Source organism: Giraffa tippelskirchi, chromosome 11 (genome assembly GCF_054371585.1).
Source record: "Giraffa tippelskirchi isolate mGirTip1 chromosome 11, T2T-mGirTip1v1.2.pri, whole genome shotgun sequence".
NCBI lineage: Eukaryota > Metazoa > Chordata > Mammalia > Artiodactyla > Giraffidae > Giraffa > Giraffa tippelskirchi.
Window position 1 is genome coordinate 94,599,947 of NC_137285.1, and position 14,777 is coordinate 94,614,723.

Below are 14,777 nucleotides of genomic sequence, written 5' to 3' on the forward strand. Positions count from 1 at the left end.
TGTCTAGGTTGGTCATAGCTTTTCTTCCAAGGAGCAAGCATCTTTTAATATCACAGCTGCAGTTCCCATCTGCAGTGATTTTGGAGCCCAGAAAATAAAATCTGTACTGTTTCCATTTTTCCCCCATCTATTTGCCATGAAGTGATGGGACGGATGCCATGATCTTAGTTTTCTGAATGTTGAATGTCAAGCCAGCCTTTTCACTCTTCTCTTTCACCTTCATCAAGAGGATCTTTAGTTCTTCTTCACTTTCTGCCAAAGGGTGGTGTCATCTGCACATCTGAGGTTATTGATATTTCTCTCAGCAATCTTGATCCCCACTTGTACTTCATCCAGTCCGGTATTTCGCATAATGTACTCTGCATACAAGTTAAATAACCAGGGTGACAATATAGCTTTGACATACTCCTTTCCCAGTTTGGAACCAGTCCTTTTTTCCATGTCTGGTTCTAACTGTTGCTTCTTGATCTCCATACAGGTTTCTCAAGAGACAGGTAAGGTGGTTTATTATTCCCATCTCTTGAAGAATTTTCCAGTTTGTTGTGATCCACACAGTCAAAGGCTTTAGCATAGTCAATGAAGCAGAATTTTTTCTGGAATTCTCTTGTTTTTATGAGCCAACAGATGTTGATAGTTTGTTCTCTGGTTCCTCTGCCTTTTCTAAATCCAGCTTGAACATCTGGAAGTTCTTGGTTCACATACTGCTGAAGCCTAGCTTGAAGGATTTTGAGCATTACCTTGCTATCAGGTGAAATGAGTGCCATTGTATGGTAACTTGAACATTCTTAGGCATTGCCTTTCTTTGGGATTGGAATGAAAACTGACCTTTTCCAGTCCTGTGACCACTGCTGAGTTTTCCAAATTTGCTGGCATATTGAGTGCAGCACTTTAATATCATCATCTTTTAGGATTTGAAGTAGCTCAACTGGAATTCCATCCCCTCCACTAGCTTTGTTTGTGGTAATGTTTCCTAATGCCTCCTTGACTTTAAACTCCAGGATGTCTGGCTCTAGGTGAGTGACTGAACCATCGTGGTTATCTGGGTCATTAACTTCGCCTGTATATTCTTGCCATCTTTTCTTAGTCTCTTTTGCTTGTGCTAGGTCCTTGCCATTTTTGTCCATTATTTTGCCTATTTTTGCATAAAACATTCCCTTGGTATCTCCAATTTTCTTAAAGAGATCTCTAGTCCTTTCTATTCTACTGCTTTCCAAAAATTCAGTAAATCAAAAATGTAGAGAGAAGAAAGAATGTGTAATTCTGCCTCTGAGAAGGAACATCTATTAATATGTGGGGGATGCATTAGAAATTAAGGAGTCTTGATGAGTGGAACTGCGGTTTTAGGAGCTTGACAGGGAAGACCTTTCAGAGGCAATGATAGGTAAGTGGAAACCTGCAGGATATGAAACAGCTGGGCAATTGAAAAACTGGGCCTTAAACTTCCTAAATGGAAAGAATAGTAAATGCAAAGGCAGTGAAGTAGGAAATTTGTTGCTTAAGGCAGAGGAAGGGAGGGAGTTTGGTTGGAATGTAAAGAGAGAATTCTAAGTGAGCTTGGTGAGGAAGGCAGGAGCCCAGTCATACAGGCCCATGAAGGCCATGTGACCACATTTGCATCTCCTTCCTTGCTCCCAGGGAATCACCCAGGGTGGTTTAAAGCAGCAGCAACACCATTCAGTGTATGTTTCTAGAAGATGATTACAGCTGCCAGTGGATAACGGACTGGGGTGGAGTGTGGAAGCCAAAACTAACTGCAAGACTGACACAGTAGTCCTGCCCAGAGCTGACAGTGCTTTGGACTAGAGAAGTGGAGGAGAGGAGAAAGAGTTTGGACTTCAAAATACCAGATAGAACTAATATCATTTTCTGATTCCATGCAGGATGTGATGAAAAGTGAACTAAAGAATAACTGACCATTTTACATCAGAAATACTTTGTATCTCTTGAATTTTTTTGTATTTATTACAGTTACCATAAACTAAAATCCCTAGTTCTCATTATAGGGTGGTCTGAGTCATTCTTAACTGTTTGTTGTCTTAAGAAATACTATCAATCAATCTCTTCAGATATTGTTAGAAGCATATACTTGACCTGAATGCATCCTATCTGACATTTGAAATCAATATTCTTTTGCTCAGGCTGTGCAAATCTTCCTCTGAAGTTTACTTTGTCAAAACTTTTTAAAAGTACTTTTTTCTATTAAATGAGTAATTATTTGTTTTAAAAGTGTTATAAAAGTTAAGAAAATAATAGTGGACAGAGGAAACAAAAAATATCACTGGTAACCTTGCTACCTGGATATATACCTGTTAACATTGTGTGGTAAAAACTTTTAGACAAGGACAGATTTATATGGAGCTAATAAAACTTTCATAGGTCCCCTTCCAGTCCCTGATAGGAGCCCAGATAATTTTGTGTTCATCATTTTGTATTCTTTTCCTAAAATGGTCTCTTCCTCACATGGTATAAACTTTAGACTATACAAAATCAAGATCCACCCTTATTTCCAGATTATTAATTTACAAGTAAGTTTCATTTTATGAAAAATAGGGTTATATTTCTATTGACGTTTATATCCTAAAATATTATCAGTATATTTTCATACTGCTGAAAAGTTTGTAATAATATTTTATGGGATGCTTTCTTTTGCCATATGTTTGTACATATGTGTGTTTAATTGTAATAGATGTTTAATTAAATGACCATCAGTCAGTCAGTTGAGCCGCTCAGCCGTGTCCGACTCTGCGACCCCATGGACTGCAGCACACCAGGCTTCCCTGTCCATCACCAACTGCTGGAGTTTACACAAACTCATGTCCATTGAGTCGGTGATGCCATCCAACCATCTCATCCTCTATCATCCTCTTCTCCTCCTGCCTTCAATCTTTCCCAGCATCAGGGTCTTTTCAAATGACTCAGCTCTTCGCATCAGGTGGCCAAAGTAATGGAGTTTCAGCTTCATCATCAGTCTTTCCAATGAATATTCAGGGTTGTTTTCCTTTAGGATTGTCTGATTTGATCTCCTTGAAGTCCAAGGGACTCTCAAGAGTCTTCTCCAACACCACAGTTCAAAAGCATCGATTCTTCATCATTCAGCTTTCTTTATAGTCCAACTCTAACATTCATACATGACCACTGGAAAACCATAGCTTTGACTAGATGGACTTTTGTTGGCAAAGTAATGTCTCTGCTTTTTAATATGCTGTCTAGGTTGGTCATAGCTTATATGAGACATTAAGGCTGAGGATGGCTTTTTTTCTACTTGTGTTTGATCCTCATTAAATTCATACTGTGGATCTCTCATTATAAGGGGCATATCACTTCAAAAAGAATAAAATACCTAGTAACAAACTTGCCTAAGGAGGCAAAAGACTTGTATTCTGAAAACTAGAAGACTCCCATGAAAGAAATTGAAGGTGACACAAACATATGGAAAGATTTAATGTGTTCTTGGATTGGAAGAATCAATATCGTTAAAATGATCACGCTACCCAAGGCAATCTACAGACTCAATGAAATCCCTTTCAAAATACCAATGGCATCTTCCACAGCACTAGAACAACAACAACAAAAATTTGTATGGAAATACAAAAGACCCTGAATAGCATAAACAAGTTTGAGCAAGAAGAATCAAGCTGGAGGATCATGCTCCCTGGTGTTAGGCTATACTTCCCTGATAGCTCAATTGGTAAGGAATCCACCTACAATGCAGGAGATCCTGGTTCGATTCCTATGTTGGGAAGATCCGCTGAAGAACGGATAGGCTACCCACTCCAGTATTCTTGGGCTTCCCTGGTGGCTCAGCTGGTAAAGAATCCTCTTGCAATGAGAGAGATCTGGATTCTATCCTTGCATTGGGAAGATCCCCTGGAGAAGGGAATGGCTACCCACTCCAGTATTTTGGCTTGGAGAATTCCATGGACTTCTACCTCTATATAACTTCCATATCTATTCTCTCTTTCTTTTGTTTCCTTCCTTTCTTTTTCTCACCATATTTGTTAGTTTTGTTTTCATTGCTTTATTCACCAGTTGGCACTTTGCTTTAGTTTTGTTTTCCAGATGGCGCTTTAGTTAGTTTTGTTTTAAATGGTGGATATCGTTTTTGGTTTCCTTTGTTCGCTGGGTCAACCTATTGTACTTCATTTTTGTTGGACTGTTTTGATTTTGCTTATGGGTATATATGTATATTCCACTATTTTAATTATTATTTTCCTGATTTTGTACCTGCCCTTTGTCTGGGGTTCATCTTTGGTTTCTCGTTTTTGGATATTTGTTTTAATCTTACAGAATGCCATAACAAAGTACCTGTGAAATCTCCATTCTTGGCCAGAGATCAAGCCCTGAGCCTTTGGAGTGGGAGCACTGACTCCAAGGCTCCAGACTACCAGAGAATGGCTAAGCCTAGAGATTATCAAATACTGAGAACTCCTACAAGGAAAACCACTTGAATACAAGACCTGGCATCACCCAACTACCAGTAGCATCCTGTGCAGGATGCCTCATCCAAACAACAAACAAGACAAAAATACAAATCCAATCATCAGCAAACAGGATTACCACCTCACTCAGCCCTGCCCATCAGAGGCAGAAAAAAAAAACTAAAAAACAAAAGACTAAGAACAAATCTCACCCCATACAAAGCTTACATAAACCACTGGATCAACCTTAGGAAGGCAGAAACCAAAAGGAAGAAAGAATTCAACCTTGAAGCCTGGGAAAAGCAGACCTCAAACGCAATAAGTTTAAAAAAAATAGTGAAAGGCAGAGAAATACTGCACAAATGAAGGAACAAACTAGAAACACATAAGTCCAAATAAATGAAGAGGAAATAGGCAAACTACCTGAAAAAGAATTCAGAATAATCATAGTAAAGATGATCAAAAACCTTGAAAATAGAAAGGAGAAAATGCAAGAATCAATTAACAAAGACCAAGAAGAATTAAAAAATAAACATAGAGACAAATAACACAATTCTTGAAATTAAAAATACTCTAGAAGGAATCAATAGCAGAATATCTGAAGCAGAAGAGATCAGTGAGCTGGAAGAGAAAATGGTGGAAATAATTGCTAAAGAGCAGAAGAAAGAAGAAAGAATGAAAAGAACTGACGATAGTCTCAGAGACTTCTGGGACAATATGAAATGCACCAATATTCGAATTATAGGTGTCCCAGGAGAGAAAAAGAAAGGGTATGAGAAAATTTTTGAAGAGATTATAGATGAAAATTCCCCTGATATGGAAAAGGAAATAGTCAATCAATTCCAAGAGCCACAGAGTCCCATACAGAATAAACCCGAGGCGAAATGCACCAAGACACATGCTAATCAAACTAACAAAGATTAAACACAAAGAAAGAATATTAAAAGCAGCAAGGGAAAGCAACAAGTAACATACAAGGGAAACCCCATAGGTTTAACAGCTGATCTTTCATCAGAAACTCTGCAGGCCAGAAGGGAATGGCAGGAGATATTTAAAGTATTGAAAGGGAAAACATCTACAACCAAGATTACTCTAACAAGCAAGGAGTTCATTCAAAATTGATGGAGAAATAAAAAGCTTTTCAGCAAGCAAAAATTAAGAAAATTCAGTACCACCAAACCAGCTTTACAACAAATGTTAAACGGACTATATAGTCAGGAAATACAAGAGAAGAAAAAGATCTACAAAATCAAACCCCAAACAATTAATAAAATGGCAATGAGTGAGTGAGTGAGTGAGTGAAGTCGCTCAGTTGTGTCCAACTTTTTGCGACCCCATGAACTGTAGCCCACCAGGCTCCTCCATCCATGGAATTTTCTAGGCAAGAGTACTGAAGTGGGTTGCCATTTCCTTCTCCAGGGGATCTTCCCAACCCAGGGATCAAATCTGGGTCTCCCGCATCACGGGCAGTTGCTTTACCGTCTGAGCCACCAGGGAATCCCCAAAATGGCAATAGAAACATAAATATCAATAATTACTTTAAATGTAAATTGATTAAGTGCTCCAATCAAAAGACACAGACTGGCTGAATGGATACAAAAACAAGACCCATATATATGCTGTCTAAAAGAAACCCACTTCAGACCTAAAGACTGAAAGTGAGAGGATAGAAAAATATATTCCATGCAAGTAGAAAGCAAAAGAAAGCTGGAATAGCAATCCTCATATCAGACAAAGTAGACCTTAAAATAAAAAATATTACAAGAGATAAGGAAAAACACTACATAATGATAAACGGCTCAATCCAAGTGGAAGACACTACAATTGTAAATATCAATGCACCCAACACAGGAGCACCTCAAAACATAAGACAAACACTAACAGACATAAAAGGAGAAATTGACAGTAACACAATAATAGTAGGAGATTTTAATACCCCAGTCACACCAATGGACAGATCATCAAAACAGCAAATTAATAAGGAGACACAAGTCTTAAATGATACATTAGATGAAGTGGATCTCATCGATATCTTCAAGACATTCCCTCTAAATGCAGAATACACCTTCTTCTCATGTGCACATGGAACATTCTCCAGGATAGACCACATCTTGGGTCACAAATCAAACCTCTTAAGAAAATTGAAATTATATCAAGCATCTTTTCTGACCACAACACTATGAGACTAGATATCAATTACAGGAAAAAAAAAAAACCTGTATAAAACACAAACACATGGAGATTAAAGAATACGTTTCTAAATAATGAACAGGTTACTGAACAAATCAAAAGGGAAATCAAAAATTTCTAGAAACAAATGACAATAAAAACATGACAACTCAAAATCTATGGGATGCAACAAAAGCATTTCTAGGAAGGAAGTTTATATCAATACCAAGAAAAATAGACAACTTAACTTTACATCTAAAACAACTGGATAAAGAAAAACAAAGAAAACACCAAAATTAACAGAAGGAAAGAAATCATAAAGGTCTGAGCAGAAATAAATGAAAAAGAAATGAAAGGAACAATAGTAAAGATTAATAAAACTAAAAGCTGCTTCTCTGAGAAGATAAAATTGACAAACTTTTAGCCAGACTCATCAAGAAAACAAGAGAAAAGACTCAAATCAGCAAAATTAGAAATGAAAAAGGAGAGGTTACAACAGACAATGTAGAAATACAAAGGATTACAAGAGACTATTATGAACAACATGGCAATCAAATGGATAACCTGGAAGAAATGGACAGATTCTTAGAAAAGCTCAATCTTCCAAGACTGGACCAGGAAGAAATAGAAATTATGAACAACCCAATTACAAGCACTGAAATCGAAGCTGTGATTAAAAACCTCCCCCCAAATCAAAAGCTCAGGAACAGATGGCTTCACAAGTGAATTCTGTCAAGCATTTAGAGAAGAGCTAATACCTATCCTTCTAAAATTCTTTCAAAAAATTGCAGAGGAAGGAACACTTTCAAACTCATTCTACAAGACCACCATCACCCTGATACCAAAACCAGACAAAGACAGAAAAAAACCAAAACCAAAAACAAAAAACTGGCCAATATCACTGATGAACATAGATGCAAAAATCCTCAACAAAATTCTAGCAAACAGAATTCAGCAACATATTAAAAAGTTCTTACAACATGACCAAGTTGAGTTTATTCCAGGGATGCCAGGATTTATCAATATAGGCAAATCAATCAATGTGATACACCATATTATCAAACTGAAAGTTAAAAACCATATGATAATCTCAATAGATGCAGAAAAAGCCTTTGACAAAATTCAGCATCCATTTGTGATTAAAAATCTTAAAAAAATGGGCATAGAATGAACCTACCTCAACACAGTAAAGGCCTTATATGATAAACCCACAGCAAAAACTATTCTCAATGGTGGAAAACTGAAAACATTCCCCCTAAGATCAGGAAGAAGACGAGGGTGTCCACTCTCACTACTATTATTCAACATAGTTCTGGAAGTCCTAGCTACAGCAATCAGAGAAGAAAAAGAAATAAAAGCAATCCAGATCAGAAAAGAAGAAGTAAAGCTCTTACTGTTTGCAGATGACATGATGCAACACACAGAAAACTCAAAAGATACTATTAGAAAGGTACTAGAGCTAATCAGTGAATTTAGCAAAGTCACAGGACGCAAAATCAATACACATAAATCACTTGCATTCCTATATACTAACAATGAAAAGTCAGAAAGATAAATCCCATTTACCATTGGAACAAAAAGAATTAAATATTTAGGATTAAACCTACCTAAGGAGACAAATTAACTCTATATAGAAAATTATATGTTGAAAGAAATCAAGGACAACATAAACAGATGGAGAGATATTCAATGTTCTTGGGTAGGAAGAATCAATTTTGTGAAAATGACTATACTACCAAACACAATCTACAAATTCAATGCGATCCCTATCAAATTATCAATGGCATTTTTCACAGAACTAGAACAAAAAATTTCACTATTCCTATGGAAACACAAAAGACCCTGAATAGCCAAAGCAATCTTGAGAAAGAAGAATGGAGCTGGAGTAATCAACCTTCCTGATTTCAGATTATACTGCAAAGCTACAGTCATCAAGACTGTAGTATGGTACTGGCACAAAACAGAAATATAGACCAATGGAATAAGATAGAAAGCCCAGATAAAAGCCCATGGACCTATGGCTCCATTATTTTTGGCAAAGGAGTCAAGAATATATAATGGAGCAAAGACAGCCTCTTCAATAAGTGGTGCTGGGAAAACTGGACAGCTACATGTAGAAGAATGAAATTAGAACACTTCCTAACACCATACACAAAGATAAACTCAGAATGGATTAAAGACCTAAATGTAAGACAAGAAACTATATAGCTCTTAGAGGAAAACATAGGCAGAATGCTCGATGACATAAATCAAAGCAAAATCCTACACAAAGATAAACTCAGAATGGATTAAAGACCTAAATGTAAGACAAGAAACTATATAGCTCTTAGAGGAAAACATAGGCAGAATGCTCGATGACATAAATCAAAGCAAAATCCTCTATGATCCACCTCCTAGAGTAATAGAAATAAAAAGAAAAATAAATAAATGGAGCCTAATTAAACTTAAAAGCTTTTAAACAGCAAAGTCAACCCTCAGAATGGGAGAAAATAATAGCAAATGAAACAACTGACAAAGGAGTAATTTCCAAAATATATAAGCAGCTCATACAACTTACCACCAGAAAAACAAACAGCCCAATCAAAAAAGTAGGAAAAACAGCTAAACAGACATTTTTCCTAAGAAGACATACAGATGGCTAACAAACACATGAAAAGATGCTCAACATCACTCATTATTAGAGAAATGCAAACCAAAGCTACAATGAGATATCACCTCATACTAGTCAGAATGGCCATCATCAAAAAGTCTACAAACAATAAATTTTGGCGAGGGTGTGGAGAAAAGGGAATGCTCTGGCACTGTTGATGGGAATGTAAATTGATACAGCCACTATGAAACACGGCATGGAGATTCCTTAAAAAACTAGGAATAAAGCCATCATATGATCCAGCAATCCCACTCCTAGGCATCTACCCTGAGGAAACCAAGGTTGAAAAATACACATATACCCTAATGTTCATTGCAGGACTATTTACAATAGCTAAGACATGTAAGCAACCTAGATATCAACAAATGAACAGCTAAAGAAGTTGTGGTACATATACACAATGGAATATTACTCAGCCATTAAAGGAACATCTTTGAGTCAGTTCTAATGAGGTGGATGTACCTAGAGCCTATTAAACAGAATGAAGGAAGTCAGAAAGAGAAAGATAAATATCATATACTAATGCATATATATGGAATCTAGAAAGATGGTAGCAAAGAATTTATTTACAGGACAGCAATGGAGAAAAAAGCAGAGACATTACTTTGTCAACAAAGGTCCGTCTAGTCAAGGCTATGGTTTTTCCAGTGGTCATGTACGGATGTGAAAGTTGAACTATAAAGAAAGCTGAATGATGAAGAACTGATGCTTTTGAACTGTGGTGTTAGAGAAGACTCTTTGAGAGTCCCTTGAACTGCAAGGAGATCCAACCAGTCTATTCTAAAGGAGATCAGTCCTGGGTGTTCATTGGAAGGACTGATGATGAAGCTGAAACTCCAATACTTTGGCCACCTGATGCAAAGAGCTGACTCACTTGAAAAGACCCTGATGCTGAGAACGATTGAGGGCAGGAGGAGAAGGGGACGACAGAGGATGAGATGGCTAGATGGCATCACCGGCTCAATGGACATGAGTTTGGGTAAGCTCCAGGAGTTGGTGATGGACAGGAAGGCCCGGCATGCTGCGGTTCATGGGGTCACAAAGAGTTGGACATTACTGAGCGACTGAACTGAACTGAACTGAATGGAGAAACAACCATAGAAAGCAGACTTATGGACACAGAGAGAGGGTGAAATGTATGGAGAGTAACACTGAAAACTTGCATTACCATATGTAAAATAGATAGCCATGGAAATCTGCTGCATGTCTCAGAAAACTCAACCAGAGGCTCTGTATCAACATAGAGGGGTGGGATGGGAAGGGAGACGGGAGGCAGTTTCAAGAGGGAGGGTATGTATGTATACCTATGGCTGATTCATGTTGAGGTTTGACAGAAAACAACAACATTCTGTAAAGCAATTATCCTTCAGCTAAAAAATAAGTACATTTAAAATAATATGACATCTGGCTAGTTTAAAAAGGTAAAAGTAGATTGGATAAATGAGATTTTTCACATAGTATTTGCAGCATACTTATTAGGTATTCACTTGTAACAGCATGAAATCTTAATGGAAAAATCAATAGTCAAAAAAAAACTATATGAAGATAATTTTGACAATCCCAAAACACCTAAATAAAAGTGTGATTTCATTCTCAAGAGTACCTGCTATACCCTGAATTTTTAAACTAACAATGGAACAAAATGTTCCATTATGTTACAAAAATGAGTAAATTTTATTTTCAGATAATAGCACAAACATAATCAGATATCACTTCATAAAATAACTTTATGATAATAAATGTTAAAACAACTATTTGAATGTAAAAATTCAAAAGTATTGTTCATCAAAGCGTTTGGGGTATTCTGGTTTTTGAGTTGACCTGGTGATATATACTGTATTTTTATCACTGGTTTAATCTGCAGGGTAGGCAATCTCCAGACTTCCCTGGCAGCTCAGCTGGTAAAGAATCCGCCTGCAATTCAGGAGACCCAAGTTCAATTTCTGGGTTAGGAAGTTCCCTTGGAGAAGGCATAGTTTACCCGCTCCCATATTCTTGGGTTTCCTTGGTGGCTCAGAGAGTAAAGAGTCCTCCTTCAATGTGGGAGACCTGGGTTTGATCTCTGAGTTGGGAAGATCCCCTGGAGGAGGGCATGGCAACCCACTCCAGTATTCTTGCCTGGAAAATTCCCATGGACGGAGAAACCTGGCAGGCTACAGTCCATGGGTTGCAAAGAGTTGGACACAACTGAGCGACTAAGCACAGCACAGCACAGGTAACCTCCAGTCAATACGCAGACTGAATTGATGTGGGAAGTATGGAGAGTACACTCCCAACTCATGGAATTGTTATAGTGTAATCAAGTTAGAAAGACCATAGTCCAGCTCAAAAGCAAAAAAGAGAAATTCTGAGCAGCCAGAAACTAAGAGGAAGCAAAGTCAGAGCCCAGCAGTGGATTAAATCTGAAAGACTGACCGAGCTATTGAAACGTGATGCAAGCCTAAAAGGGTTATAGTTTCAATAATGAGGGTAGAGAGTGGGTGGAAGTTGAGGCCAAGGACCCCGAGTCCCATGCCTACACTCAAAACTGGGAAAGACTTAATCAGGGCCTAGAACAATTCTTTTCATTGGACTAGGGACACAACAGCTACAACAGGTAACTTTGTAATGCACAGAGAAAGTCATTTGTGAGGAAATGGAATACTGAGCCGCTTCTGGAAATGTGGAAATTGAACCAAGAAATTTTTTTCAACAAATGCTCATTTGTTGAGAATTTATGCTCTTAAAAACAGCCACATACTATTCTAAGTTCTTCACAAATATTAACTTATTTAATCTTGCTAATGACTTTAGGAGATAAATTAGTTTAGTGGAAAGGGGCAAACACAAAGGTGTCCCATGGGGCCTCCTCCACAGCTGAGGTTGCATGGAACTCCCAAAGGAAATAACTTGCTGAAGATGAGCTAAGCTGAGAATTACAAAGCACACATGACAGAAAATCAGCAGACACAATAAACAGGAGAATTCATTTTCATTACAGATAATGGAGTGCTATGTGGAAATAATCTTATTTTCTAGGTGATAGAAATGGAAATTTTGATAGTTTAAATGACCTGCATCACACAGGCACTAAATGGATAGCCAAGATTAAAATCTAAGCCCCAGAGACCAAGCTCTTGATCACTAGTCTGTATTATTTTTTTATACAAAATTAAATTCCTTATAAATACAACAAAAACTTGCCAAACTCAAAGTCTATAGATCTCTCTAAATATAATCACAGAGACATATTTCTGTTAATAGTAGCTATAGTTAAAAGTACTTAAATTTAAATCCCATACATATGAAACTTCAAGTTGCAAACTTTCAAAGAGGTGACTGTGTGTTCACATGTCCCATCATGTAAGTTAGTTCACGTGTCTGGCGTACATTGTCATGTATGTGCATCCTGTCCAAGTGGTTGTGCTTTTGTGTAGTTTACTGTACACTACTGTATAGAGTACTGTGGTACAATATCTTTATTTCAAGCCCAGTATCTCCAGAAGCAAATATAAAAGCAGCAGTGATGTAGCTGGTACTGCTAAGAAGCACCGAATAATAGGAATGGAAACATTGCTGGAGCAAGATCTGCAAGAGGATGATTCACTGAACTCCTTGCTGTGCAACATGTGAAACTTACTAAGGAGGACCTGATGAAATTGGAGGCCCAGAGAAAGGATGAAGAGAGACAAGAGGAAGAAGTAAGTGAAGACCAAAGAGATTTTCAGTTTCAAGGGGATTTTCTTTATTTGAGGTGACATTGCTAGCTTTTGAGGCACAGGACCCAAAGGTATTTATAGAATGGTAGGCAAAGATTGCTGGAGAAGGCAATGGCACCCCACTCCAGTACTCTTGCCTGGAAAATCCCATGGACAGAGGAGCCTGGTAGGCTGCAGTCCATGGGGTCACGAGGAGTCGGACATGACTGAGCAACTTCACTTTCACTTTCCACTCTCATGCATTGGAGAAGGAAATGGCAACCCACTCCAGTGTTCTTGCCTGGAGAATCCCAGGGATGGAGGAGCCTGGTAGTCTGCCGTCTACGGGGTCGCGTGGAGTCGGACACGACTGAAGTGACTTAGCAGCAGCAGGCAAAGATTGCAGCAGCTGCTCAGAATGCAACCTAGCATGCTTGTTTGTTTTTTATGTATTATTTGTGTGAAACGTATTATAAAACTTTTACAATACAGCAATACTATATAGCTGATTATGTTCATTGGGTACCGAGGCCAACTTCGTTGGACTTATGAACAAATTGAACTTATGAACACACTCTCTGAGTGGAACTCATTCTTATGTAAGGGATTTACCGTACTAGTTAAAAGAATTATACTCCTCAGCCCAGACAAGTTTCTTTTCTGAATGTAAGGTATACTTAGCATTAATTCCTTACTCAAGTGTTCTCTTCTTCTAACTTAGCCTGACTTTCTCTCCCCATAGTTGCAAACCTTTAATGAACTTTTTGCCCTCATCAGAGGAGAGGCAAGTTTTTCCTTTAATCTCTGGTAACTCCCAAGCTTCCTTCTAACAGTGGGTCTCCATGTTTTCCCCTCTAATGTTTGTAAAGGAAGAATATCCAGCTCTCAGTTCTCCCTCGAATTGAACTAAATTCTGAGAAACAAAACATGGTGCATGCTCTGAATTGGACTTGCTCAGACTTTCTCAGTCAGGGTCAGTTTCCTTGGTTAGTCCAGGTAGGTACCAGTCTGCTCACTCATCCTATTCATGTTTCTCCTTTGATAATGCCTGTCGACACTCAGCAGACTTTTTCTCTCCAAGCTTTCATTTGTGAAGGCCTTGTGCTGTCTCCTTATGTTGACTAGAACAGTTGATAGGACACAAGAGCTAATCACATCTACAGCTATTGACCTCATATCTCACTTTAACTACATCCTTTACGTTCTCTTGCATCATGCTGCACTGATGCTAACTCTTTGGCTTAAAGACTTCTAATCAGGGCTACCTCTTAGCCTATGGTTCTCATTGTCCTCACCCCATGGAGTCCAGCCTTCTGTTTCAATTAGTGAGGCATGCTTGCTCTCTCTTACACCTGCTCCTCTCTTACCTTTAAGCCACTGTGAATGTAGCTCTGGTCATAACCTGGCATTTTATCCCTTGGCTTTATAGTTAAACCACTTTTTTTTCTTTCTCTGGAGAACCTTAATATATGATTTACCCTAAAGATCCTATTTAGCTCAAAAATGCTATGATCCTCCCAAGAGCCTTCCAGACCAGCCCCTGTAGATTCTAGTAGATTCCTAACACTGACTCAGCAAAGCCCTCTTGTCTGTGTACATAAAAAGGCCTATGTGAGCCACCACCAACAGCAAGAAGAGCAGGTGCCCCTCTGAAGGCCAATAGAATGGGCAGGCTTTTCTCTGAATCTTTTGACCATCTTCAGGGAGGCAGAGTGAAAGAGGAGAACACTTCAGAATGAGGCAAAATGCAGAAGAACTGAGTAATTAATTACTCAAAAGGGAGCTACATTGAATCATCAAGATAGAAGGATTTTTGTTTGCTTTGGTTTTGTTTTTGTCCCGTCCCCCTGCAATTTCTGCCAT

The 14,777-nt window shown here is 38.2% G+C and overlaps 1 long non-coding RNA gene across 1 annotated transcript in view; it reads left to right on the top strand.

The window, feature by feature from the left end:
* Positions 1–14,777, top strand: part of LOC145525436 (uncharacterized) — a 227,325-nt gene that overhangs the window by 199,517 nt on the left and 13,031 nt on the right. The window contains exon 10 of the long non-coding RNA XR_014068209.1: positions 12,706–12,917. This is a non-coding gene — a long non-coding RNA (uncharacterized LOC145525436). The remainder of the gene's footprint in view (positions 1–12,705; positions 12,918–14,777) is intronic.